Source organism: Dipodomys spectabilis, unplaced genomic scaffold (assembly GCF_019054845.1).
Source record: "Dipodomys spectabilis isolate Male_0828 unplaced genomic scaffold, ASM1905484v1 ptg000301l, whole genome shotgun sequence".
NCBI classification, from domain to species: domain Eukaryota; kingdom Metazoa; phylum Chordata; class Mammalia; order Rodentia; family Heteromyidae; genus Dipodomys; species Dipodomys spectabilis.
This window is the reverse complement of record NW_024870978.1, coordinates 6,382,071-6,395,817: the sequence shown is the minus strand read 5'-3', so window position 1 is coordinate 6,395,817 and position 13,747 is coordinate 6,382,071. Positions and strand designations below refer to the sequence as shown.

Below are 13,747 nucleotides of genomic sequence, written 5' to 3'. Positions count from 1 at the left end.
TGATTGCAGTATTATACAAATCGATCACTATGAGAAGTATACAATTTCTCCACAAATGCATTACTATATTTTGCGTCTTCTTTTTATATTATGATCATACTAGTGAGTTTTCTCTTTATTATTTCTTAGACACTAAAGAGGAGCTTATTTCATATGCTCCTCCTATTGACTATTAATTTGCATATGTTATTTAAAGAAATATCCTATTCAGGAAAAAAATTTATATACAATTAGAAGACATAAAAATACTTAAGTTTAAGAATCATTGTAGCATTAACATTGTAGCATTGACAAATATGTGCCCTCTATCTGTTGGTTATGGTTTCATTTCTGTTATAGTGTCCTTTGAATTATGAAAGGTTATCACTTGATATAATCCAGTTCTTGCTTCTCTTTAGCCAATAATGTTTTCCATGTCAAATTTTTAGAAACCTTTACTGATCCAATGTCATGAATTTTTACATTTATGTTTTATAGGTTTTTACATCTCACATTTAGTTTGATAATCATTCTTTATAAGGTTTGAGGTAGGCCAGGTGCCAGTGGCTCACACCTGTAATGCTAGCTACTCAGGAGGCTGAGATCTGAGGATTGTGGTTTAAAGCCAGCCCAGGCACGAAAGTCCATGAGACCCTTATCACCAATAAACCACTAGAAAACAGGAAGTTTTGCTGTTGCTCAAGCGGTAGAGTACTAAACTTGAGCTGAAGAGCACATGATCAGCGCCCAAACCCAGAGTTCAAACCCCATGATCAACATACAAACAAACAATCAAAGGATTGAGGTAGTAGTCTCAGAACATTCTTTAAATCTAGAGAGACAATAGTGCCAATACAACCATTTAAGATTCTGTTTTTATTTCATAATGTCATAGCATCCTTTTCAAAATCTGTGGACCATAAAACTAAGAATTTATTTTTGAAAAATCTGTTACCTTCTATGCCTCTGCTCTTATAGTAAAATTATGTTATCTTACTAAAAATGGTAATATGATTCAAAGCTAGTATGAATGCTCAAGCTACACCATTTTACAATTTGGTTCTGACTGACCTGTATTCCTTGAATTTACATACGACATTATTGAGCAAGTAGACCAATATTCTCCAGAGTTATATAGATGTTTGATAGTCACTCATATTTCTCACCTTGTGAAAACACAAACTCCTGATATTATATATAGAAAAATGTCTTTAGAGATTGATCAATGCAACTAAAATTAATTTAGGAATGAGTTAAGTTTTAGATAACATTATAGCATAATAAAGCTGAATGGTAATGACTTAAGCTGTACTGCAGAAGAGAGAGGGGAGAACAATGGTTGACCACATAGGAGCTGTATGTCATTGGCACTGTTTCAAAAAACAGAAAGACTTCAGAGAAGAGAAGGAGAAAAATAAAGTGTCCTGAATCAAGTTCCTTTTTAATCCACCTTATAGTTTGGACTGAAAGTCAGATAACATGGAAAAAATAAAATAGAAAATAAGGCATTTTATAGAGCTGTTACAATGTAAAAAAAGTTGTAATAGGAATATAATTAATTTCCAAAGAAATAAGAGAAAATATGACAATAACAATTGCTAACGTGGATAGAAGATGGATCACATTTTATCATATATAATTTTGAAAGGGCATACTAGGAATGAAAATTTAAAAGTCATAACTTAAAACACAACTTGTATAATAACTAGACAGTATAGTTCAGTGGTAAAACATTGGCCTAACATATGTGAAGCAATTTTGTGATCTCCCAAGCATTACAAAGTACAAACAAAGCACACACACAAAAAAACACATAAACAAACACACACACACACCAGATACACACATCTGGAATATTGTTATTATTATATTAAACAGAGGAAAATATCACAAACAGTAAAAGTATTATAAAATATGAAATCATATTATTGCTTATACTATTTAAAAGTTTAGTAGAAATAAAATATTCACAAGATACTTGGATTCTTATAGATTAAGTAAATTGAAAATTAAGAAATAAAAGACATGAGACATTTGCAAACAATTTTTAAATAAACATTTTGAAACATGTATCCTTTTATTTTGACAAAAGATTGATGTTACTGGTGTTTTAACTCAAGATTTAGAATATGATAACCAGGCGCTCTATATCTTGCCTGGGATGGCTATATCTCTAATCATTCCACTCTGGAAATGTTATGATAAGGTCTCATAGTTTCTCAGTCTCTCCCGAATTACAAACCCTATTTACACTTCCCATCATAGATAGAAAATGGAAACCACAAATCACTATGCCCAGGTGAAAGTTTTTTTTTTTTTTAATTCAAGTACAAATATTTCCGAAAAGTGAACATGTAATGAAGCCTTTTTTAATAGAGTCTATGCTTCTTGAAAATACAGTATTTGTTACCTGGACAAATACGTTTAGAACTATAAGAAAATAAATTTATTTAAATTCACCAACCATATAAAATTTAAGAAAATAATTTTTAAATATTCACATGTTAACTATTTTGAAAGCAAAATATATGTGTGAATAATTTACGTGTGTTAAAATTATGCAAAACTAAATTAACTAATCCTACAACTCTGAAAAAAGAATTACCCTAAAGAAACAATAGAAAATAATTAAGTTCAAAATTTGAAATTTAGAAAATAAAATGATGTGTACTCTTTAGTTGACTTAAGTAACTGTAAGCCCTATCTATATCAATTTTATAATAAAAATGCATGAAGAAAGAAAGAACAGTACCCATTGGTCAATAGCGACAGGAAAAGCATCAGTAATTTTTTTTTGACTGTGCAAAAAAATCATTGGAAGAGATAACAATGCTCCTTCCATAATAAATGTACTCATTACCTTATTTATGTAACTGTATCCCCTCTGTACATTGCCTTTACAATAAAATTAAATTGAAATTAAAAATAAACTAAATAATATACCAATTAAGAATTCGTAGATAGCTAGGAAGGTGGCTCAGTGGTAGAGATCTTGCTTTCCATGCTTGAGGCCCTGGCTTCGATTCCTCAGCATCACATAAACAGAAAAGTAAAAGCTGGAAGTGGTGCTGTGGCTCAAGTGTTCAAGTGCTAGCCTTGAACCAGCCTTGAGGAACAGAGCCCAGGCCCAGAGTTCAGGTCCCACAACCGGAACCCCCCCCCCCCCAAAAAAAAAACAGAATTACTAGAAACCATTGGTTAAAAACTTTTTGAAAAACTGCCCTAAGAACCCAAATATAATTTGATGATACTATTTAAATACTTCAATTTCAGCAGAGAAACCAAAAGTTTAAAAACTGTTACAAAGTAAATTAATAAATCAGAATATATTACTATTAATAATAATCATAAGATGAATTTATAGTGGTAGTCAAATATGTAAGAAATGAGGCAATTTGCCATTTGTTTGCACTTAATAAGTGAGAAAGAATTTTTTAGGTCTTTTTAAATATATAATAAGTTTAATGAAGAAACTATCCTGTCACATCATATGATAATTAGATGAAGGTGATATGAGAGCAAAGAGCAGATTGTACTAAATTTTTGGACGTTAAAGTATATACTTATTTTGGTTGTGGAAAATTGTGTTCAAGTTGGGGTATTGTTTTTGTTAGACTGCTGTCATATCAGTGGTTAATTTTAGGATAAAGGTTCCCTTTCCACAAGAACATGCACGTGATCTGTCTTTTTAGCCTTCCCATTATCAATGGCATACGAGTTGCACACTAACTTGTCTAGCTTCCTACCTTGACTGGCTTGGATTCTGTAGTCCTTCCAATCTCAACCTATAGATAGTGCAGGATGGTGGAAATAATCCAATGCACCCCGCTATAGATTGAGAAGGAAGTCCACTAAACTTTCTGTTCTCAAGCCTCCTAAGTAGTTAAGAGTTCAGATGGGAGCCCCTGGTACCAAGCAGTAAGAGTATTTCTTAAAGCAAGTAGACATATATATGACTTACGCATGTGAACACCTCAGGACAAGAATAAAAGAGCAGTGAAGTATAGAGGACAGGCCCAATTTTAACTAGCTTCTTGGAGGCTGAATAAGCTTAGATAGCTACTCTGGAGGCTGAGATATGAAGACCATTATTCAAAGCCAGTCCAATCATGAAAATAAATGCGATTATCTCCAGAAAAACAGAAGTGGAACAATGTTTCAAGTGGTAAACAAATATCCTAGGTCACAGAAGCATAGAGATGATGAATGAATGAATGAGCACTTGCACATGCGCGTGCGTGTATACATGTGCATGTGTACACACACACACACACACACACACAAACATAAGTATTGCAATGCGAAGTTCTTTTTTTACCTTGCAGTAATCTATTTCCCTGTATTAGTTTACAAATTAACAAAACCAGCTAAGCACCTACTTACCTACAATTCATCATGTTTCTCTAAAGTCAACTCTCTTTTTGGAAACATGATTTATTTGACCCAAATGTAAACTATTCAGGAGTTTGATTCTTCTCCCTCAATTCTGTAGAATTAGATGATTTTTTAGCTTCATCCTAGCAATGTAATTTGAGAAATCCTACATCAAGCAACGTATTTCTTTCACTAGAATTGAAGCCTCTTTCAAACAATTAATAATAGGTTTTTTTTCTCTTTGCTTGCATCTGTAGTTTTATTATCTTCATATATTTTATCATCTGTCTGTGTATGACAAAGACTGCTGTGAAAATAAAAAGACCCTTCGCAGCATTTATCATTTATATACCATCCATAGATAGGAAGTTGTTTAAATATTACTGAAATTTCTTTGGAATAAGTCATGTTCACCTTGATTATCGTGAAAAAGAAGAATTGGTTTCTCAGCATTTTAGGTAAGAACTTGATTGAAAGAAACAAAAGGAAAAGTGAGGAACAACCCAACACATGCATTCAAATGAAACAAAACAACCCAAGAAATCAAATTAATTCAGTACTCAAGAACCTGCAGGAAATGCAAAGACTTAAAAACACATCAGCTATGACAAGTTTATGAAAATCCTCACTACATTTGAGTCAACTCTTTTGAGGATAGAGGTTAAAGCCCAGACTGGAAAGAAAGATCTTTACACAATGCCATGCACCTGTTACTGTAAATTCCAGGAAGGATAACATAAAGTGGACTGAGCCCAAGGTCATACACAAGTATCTGAAAAATAATCAGAATAATTTAGGGCTGGGGACAAGACAAAGTGGTAAGAACACTGATTTAGGGGACACAAGACACTCAATTCAAACTCTAATATTTGGGTATTAAAGTAAAAAGCAATGATATTGAATAATTGGAATAATTGTAAGATTTGAGTGGAAAAATGCATGAGAAAGATAGAATGAACCCATGTTGCAATGCTTTCAACTTAAGTGAAAATGTTTCATGGTACTTCAGACAAAACAGTTACCCTGCAAATGCCATGGTTGTGCATTTGGGTGATAGAAATACTTTACTTACACAGGTGTAAATTAAATAGCTTTTATTTGGGTAGATTGTACTTCTTGAACTAAGAGCCTGGATGATGTCCCTGAGATTTTTCTCTCAAGGATACCACTCTACCACTTTGAGCCACAGTTCCAATTCTGATTTTCTGTTTGTTGTTTGGTGATAAGAGGCTCCTGGACTTTCTTGCCCAGGATGGCTTCAAACCATGATCGTCAGATCTCAGCTTCCCGAGTAACCAGGACGACAGGCATGAGCCGTCGATAGTATTAATAATTTAGTAAATTGTACAGTTAATGAAGTTATACATTATCATTATAACTTGTGTAATATATGTGTGTATGTATATATCAATGCATACGGATAGAAATATTTTAACATATTTTTGTATCTACAGTAGATTTATGAAATCATCCAGTATAAAATAAAATGGAAATAAAAGTTAATAAGGAGCAAAACAAAGGAAATTATCACATGTTTCTTGTTACTAAATGCAATATGAATTGCGAGAATCAGTTTTGGAAAACCATCTGTACATTAACAAAATGGATAAGAGCTATTAATTCCAATCCATCTGTTTGCCCATGGTGTGCAACCTCACACATGAGTGTCAAAATCAAACCACACTTTTTGCCTTTGTTTTTAACTCACCTGTTATAATTTAAGGATTTGATGAAGTAATCCAATAAAGTTTAAAATAATATTATTTGAGGCTATGAATTATAGCTGAAAATGATTTTAAATATGATCATAGCTAATTAAATTGCATATTTCTTACTTTTACTCTGTCATGTCCCTCATTCCCACATTAGGAAAGTTTATAGAAGGTTCTCACTAAATTATATGAAAAAAATATATTGAAAGCATATAGGCACAGTGTGGTTTTAGCTTATTGAGACCTGTAGGTGGAAATGTGCTTTTGACGACTTGCAATACATTCTGATGAAGATGAAAGGAGGGATGTTCTTATTCTGAAAAACTGGCTAGAGGATTGCTCCCACAAAGGTAGTGATGAATTCTTCCAAGAGGTTACAGTAAAATCACTTTCACAACCATGTTCACTGCTGCACTATTCACCGTAGCCAAATTACGGAAAAAGCCCACATACCCTTTGGCGGAGTGATGGTTGGAGAAAGTATGGCACATATACACAATTGGATTGCACCTATCCATTTTGAAGACTGTTAAATTATTTGCAAGGAAATGGAGAGATATAAAAATATATTAAGTGAACTAAGTCAGAGCCAGACACACAAAGGACCCATGTTCTGTCTCATATTTGGAAGCTAGAAATTTATACAAGTTTACACAAAAATATTAACCAAAGCATGCTATTTGCAGAGGAGTATTTCAAAGGTGTAATTTCTTATGAAATTGAACTTTAATCCAACAAAATGAATACCAGCAAAATATCACTTGGAAGATGTGAGTGGAAGTCAAATGAAGGAATAAAAAGAGTTATGGAGGAAGAGAGTGAAGGTATAATATTCAATGCAGATAGTATGAAACTAGAAAAATTAAAGTGGGGTGAGGTTTGGAAGGCTGTGGAAAAGTTATATAAAGGTCCATTATACTTAAAAAACCTGATTTATTGAATGGAAATTCCATGGTATAAGTATTTAAGATAATAAAATATAATTAAAAACAATGGAAATATCTGACATTAAATTCTATTTCCATCTCTTTAAAAAAATAAAATTATTTGCTCTATACTTTGATCAGAGGGATGGATTTTGTGGTGAGCTTGATCATTGCACATCTGTCTCTCTCTTCCTCTCTCCCTTTCATGGTTCTCATAGGTAATATGATTGCTCCATAATTATCCTAATTTATTTTGCTTTTATATTTTTGGTTGCATCATTTCACTTTCTGCTCTGCCATTTCCCAATTCATTTACATTGAAGGCATTATTTCCTATTTTCTCATTCCTAGAATAAGCTGCACATGAATACACCACTGGTCCTCATTTTCAGTCTGTACCTTTGAATACGGAGGAAAATCTTCCTCTGCTCTCTACCAATTCCCTACTCTCCAGTTAGAATAATTTAGAATAGTAAAAATGAAAAAAGAGAAAATAAATAATAGTGAAAAAACAGATGAAGAAAATTCACCGGATATTTCTGACCAGTTCATCCAATGTGAACTATTGGGGAAATACATGGACAGCTCATTCTCACTGGCACTCAAATTCTCTGGTTAGGCAATTCTGATGAAGTTGAGGAACAAGATGAAAAAGTGAGAAATGGTAACAATTGCAAGAAAAAAATGGAATAGGATCCAGGTAAATTTCGTTTTGGTCTGATGAAAATAATCGCCTTACTACAGTGCAGAGACTACTTTCCAAAAGGCCACTCATGTGAATACTAGGGATGACAATGAGTATACCCCTCTACATCGAGAAGCCTACAGTGGAAACTTAGACATTGTCCATGAGTTGGTGGCTCAAGGCAGATATTCATGTAATAACTGTGAATGGCTGGACACCCATGCACAGTACTTATACATGGAATAATACCAGAGTGGCTTCTTTATTTCATCATGATGCAGATACCAATGGCCAAACTAAAGGCCTCTTGACCCCCTTGCATCTTGCTGCTGGGAATAGATATAGCAAAGATACGCTGGATCTCTTTATGGTGAATCATTATATCAAACCAGGCCTGAAGCACAACTTGGAAGAAACTGCATTTGATATTGCCAAAAGGATAAATATGTATCACTACCTCTTTGAAGTTTTGGAAAGCTGTACAAATTGTTCTCCTCAGTCCTAATGGTTTGGTTAAGTTTCTTAAATTTCAAAATTTCCAGTCCATCCTATGTGTCCATACAAAATATTTTCACAATACAAAGCAACAGCAATATCTTACTTTAAAAATTCTTGGATTCCATGATATTCTTCCAAATGAATTGCCTGACTTTGATGTCAAAATATACTTGAGTTGTTTGTATACATATATAATGATTTCTGTAGAGTTTGTGATTTTTTAATAAGAAATAATTTTAACTGATCTGTTGAAATGAGTAGTGCAGAAACTAAAGATATTTCTGGTGCTTGTCTTAAAAAAGTATATTTTAAAATATTTAGTATTCTGTTTGTATAATGACCATAATCTATTTCATTCTCTCCTAGATATAATACTTTGAATTCGAAATTGTTTTATAATATATAGATTCATTAATAAATGTGTCCTTTCAGATTGCATTCGATATAGAAACAGTTTAAGATTCCTTTAATTCCTAGGTCCTTATATAATTTTATTTCTTTGGGATAAAATGACAATGTTATGTTATTTCAAAAGTTTTATAAAAGTTATGCTATGTAAAGGCCTTTTTAAAAAGGTGAAGATTGAATGATGTCAAACTAACTTTTGTTTCTATGAATTACATGTATTATTACACTTGTATATTTGTAATCAACATTTTAATAACTGCTTTTCATTCTTGCATCTGAAGAATGAAAAATATTCAATACTTCCCAAATTTTCATATCATCCTTGTGCAAGAGCCATGTAAATCTTTGTATTGTAATTCAGGTAGACGTGATGCTGAACCAAGTAGTATCCTGTAAATTTAAGTAATTAATGATGCAATTTTAAGACAGGCGTATATCCTTGGTTGCCTATTTGTAACAAGGAAACCTTATTGTTCCCAAAATTGCCATTTATCTTATTTCTGTAAAATTCTGTTTATGGTGGAAAAAAACTTATATTGCTTGTTTGATTGCTCACATTTGCAATTTTTTTCTATGACTATTTTAAGTCTTTTTCATTTGAAATTTGATAATACTTTGGTAATACTTTATAGCTAGGTTCAAAGGTGATGACTTTTCAAGTACTTATTAATTAACTGATTTAGCTTTGGAGCTAATGGATTCAAAGTAAGCCTTGCTTAATAGCTACTTCTAAACTTCTCCAGCTTAAAATTTCCCAAATGAAGTCTTACTGGCACAAATGTGTCCTTGACCCTTTACCCTTGCTCCATGTAGGAACAGACCAACCAGAATATCTTACCCTGTCAGCATAGAATGACTTATTGGAGCAAAACTAATCTTAGTTACAAGGGATCATAGAGAGACGAACAGTTCAGACAGAACTGTTCAGACAGAAGGTTTTTTTTCAAAATATAATTGTTTATTACACCTTTTCATTTCAAAAGTAGCTAAAGCCAAGAACGGGAAAAAATGTTCATATGTATGATTACCTAATGTCTTGGCATGTCTACCATCCAATCAGGCAGGAACTTACACCATTGATTTTCTATCACCAAATATATTCCATAGCTCCAGGAGAAGTACATATGTTTCTCCTCGTTATTAGGCCTTAAATTGGTAATGTTTTAATCACAGTGTTTCCTCTTGCCTCTAGGCTGTATATCTCTGAATGGTAAAGCTTTAGCTCTAATTCTACCAAACACTGAGGTAGAGGTAATGGAATAATACTTTAAAACAGTTGCCTTTGATACACTTACCACAACAGAACAATGCAAAACATTTTCTTACATTATATATAATTATATGTTTTATATTTATATGTGCTGATTTTATATGTCACACAGTGAATCTTATTAGAATTAATTGATAATTTGACAAATCAATTTATATTTATTCCAATAAATAGATTGGAATATAAATAATCAGGATTAGAATATATAATAGAATACAAAAAGTATCAATGAAATGTTTTCAGTATAAACTTGTGATACCTTCTAAGTGTTCTTGGTCTTCTGAATTCACATGGTAAAAAATCAATGTTGTTTTCCTCTAATCTATAAGGGATTTTACTCTGCTGCTCTGTTTATTGTTTTAACTTGCTGGTCCCAAACTGTTTTTTTTTCCATATTTCTGAAGTATTCCTACTGATTATACTCAAATTTTGCTGGTATGATGTAGAAAAGGTATTATTCTTCCACAGGATCCATGGGTCCTAGGATCCCAGGTCCCAGTTATCTGCATCATCAGATAACTAGGGCTAGAGTTCTTACCTAGGCCCATGCAACATGCCAACAGAAAGTAATTGAAGACTCATCTCAAATTCTCATTTCCTATATTTCAGGGCCCCAATTCCTTGAAATGGAGGAATTAGCAGTAAGTAATTGGGAAATGAAAGGCAACTTAAAATGCAAGATGAAATCACAAAATGTGAAAGTACAGTAGTACAAACTTTCAATTTTCAGATGACCATCCCATATGATTGAACAGGACCACAAATGTCACGAGATTATGTGTAATACCCCTCTCCTAATGATTAATGATTTCAGACCAGCATCAGCAGGCCAAAAAAGAGTTCCTGGAACAATAGATCCATAATTGGTCTACAAATGCTAGGAATACTTGACATAGAGGTCAAATATAATTCAGAAAAACATTAATTGAGAAGATCCTTAGTGCTTCAAAACACTGGTATTCCGTAAAACTTGGTTCTGTAGTATAGAAATTTTGTCATTGTCAAACAAATGATTACCTACATTTCATCTCCTGAAAATATGTTCCTTTTCAAATAAACTTTTTAAAATCACATTTGCCAAATAACACTTTACAAGTAGATGATATTTAGTGACGTTAGTAGTTTTTCAAGTGTAGGGAGCAAGTTAAAATAGAGTTGATTTATTTACTCAGCACTAATGCCAAACAGGTTCAACCATTCATTAAAGTGTAGAAATATTACCCCCCCCCCCAAACCATTTGTGTTTTTCATTAGGTGACTTCAAAAATTTGTTAAATAGATCAGCCTCCATATTTCAATCCAAAACATTAGCTAATAAAGTAAATTTCATGACATATTAAGTACATTTTAAAAGTCACAAATAGTTGCCTTATCATATGGTGTTTTATGTTTTCCCTATCTGTCTAACATAGTAAGAAATATGACTTTAAGTCTTTAATATGGGTACTCATCAGAGATTTGACAAACATAAAATCTGTCTTCTATTTCTATCATATTCCTCTACAGTAGTAAATTTTAGTTTTCTTCTTTTCCAAAACGTATAGGTAGTAGAAAATATTATCCCATATAAAATAAAATAATCACAAACCACTGCAAAAAGCCACTTATAAAACTGGTAGTTAGGAATACATTCTAAGACTTTTAAGGGGCTTGTAGTGAGCATGGACAGCTCATAGCTGGCAAGCTAGTCAGACATGGCTGTGGGTCACGTCTCTATGAGCAGGAAGTGTGCTTCAACTACTTCTCTAGATGACACAACCAGATCTAACTGGCTCTACCAACACTACATCTTCATGTTTTTCCTTTCAAAACTCTTTTATTTGGATGTGCAATTTATTTTCATGTCTTCATTCAATCTGTTCTGCATTGTAGTGAGCTAAATAGGCTCTGTAAAATCACTCCCTCCATTCATGAAACCAATATGCTTAGCTAGGGCTTCTAAGAACGCGTTTTCTTGCCTTTTCTATTTGCTCAATTCTTTTCTGATCCCAAAACTTTTTGGCTTATGTAATAAGAGAAGTCTTCACTATCTCATGTTAATGAGGATATTATATTTTGTGCGCTACTAAGAAATGTGAAATCATTGGTTTAAAGTATCGAATCATATTTTTTTTCTGTGGTTCAGTGTTTCACGTGCAAAGACATTGTGTAAAGTATTACAAACAGAAAAGTGTAAACCCAATACCTTCTTTCATTGTTGAGGGCATTTTCTCCCTAAATATTTGGAACCAAATTATAGTTTTCAGAGAATTACTGTTTGGTAATTAAAGTCAATTCACAAATTTTGATGTCATTTTTTTAAGAACTTTGAATTTAAATTCCACTACAATCTTGTTTCACACAGTAAGAAGATATTTCCTGGGTAAGGACAATTCTCAAGGAAACCTACAGGATTTATAGCAAGGTTTCTGAGGTTTGATTGTTTAGTGTGAAAATGAGCCATCATCACCCACATTGCTCCCTCTCAGCTAAGTCTCCATGGATTACTTTGCATGAAATCCTATTTTCCCAGGCAATTTTAAATTTTCATAATAGGCTAAGTTGTTAAAAGTTTTAGCAAATAAAAATTTACCTGTTATAATTTTAAAACTCTTTTGAAATTCCTTTATTAAAACCACGAATTCACCAATCCTAACCCCACTTTTACCATCAAAAACAGTTAACATGTTGTTTTCATGATATTGTTTCCATAAAACTATTATTTTCCAGTGGTTTTGTTATGCGTATATATAACCATATAAGCTGATTCTGAGCAAAATGAACTCCAAGATATGGAAACAGAGAGTATTATTTACGGCTATTGTTTTTAATGTACTATGTGATTTCTATTTTCTTTGGGGTTTTTTCCCCTATGCTTTATTCCCTGCTGTATTTGATTATGGTAGCCTGTGTATTGTGTATATATTTACCTTTATTAGAGAAGGGACGAGGAACCGCAAAACGGTGAGACAAAGGACAAAGGCAAACCAATGCAATAGCTATACTCACAAGACAATATGTTGTAAATGTACATTACAACTTGTGAGGGGTATTGGGGTGAAGGAAAACTGAAGAAAATGAGGGAGGAGGTAACAAGTTTGAAAAGTTATGTATTCACTACCTTAAAAATGCTGTAATCCCACTGTACATCACTTTGACAATAAAATTAAATTTAAAAAATAAGCTGCATGAAATAAAATTACACTGTATTGGTATAATAAATATTATTCTTTATGTAGTAACTATTTAAAAATCAATACTGGTTGGCGTCTAATTTGAATTAATTACCCCTTTTTAATCAGAGGACTATCAACTTGAATGCTATCTGACTAGAAAATATTTTCACAATATACTTACCAATATTTTGAAAAAATAATAAATATATTACTTTCTCATACTAAAAGCAAAAACAGTTTAATTCTATGGAAACCTACAACTTTTAAAAGTAAATAAGTTGTTAAGAAGACAGAATATATGTGTTCTTCAACATTACAATGACTAATAATTACTCATTTTCAAATTAGGAAGATTCCATACGTGAGAGATTCAAAACAATACCGGCTTGCATGTTATGTAATTCTGCAATAGATGCATTTTCCAATGGGGTGTTACAGATTGAGAGTCAACAGAAGAATAACCACATTCTGGTTGAGGATAAAACTATGTAGCATCGGTAATAATTCTTCAAGTGTAAGCAATTGTTTATAACAAAAAGCTATTATTTTTATGACCACCAATCCCAATATTGATGATATAGAGTCATCCTAGCCCAACAGTTTAGAACTTTTAGGGTGCACCTCAAACTTCCCTTAATTCACATCATGAATAGTTTATCTCCATTGTGAAAAAATACAACTCCACTAATGTGATGCCATACATGATTTGGAAAGAACACCACAATAAACTGGGGTGTATC

General features: G+C 32.6%; 1 pseudogene; it reads right to left on the bottom strand.

Moving 5' to 3' along the window:
- Positions 1-8,867: 8,867 nt before the first annotated feature.
- LOC122127487 lies at positions 8,868-8,964 on the bottom strand (annotated as a pseudogene).
- Positions 8,965-13,747: the final 4,783 nt, after the last annotated feature.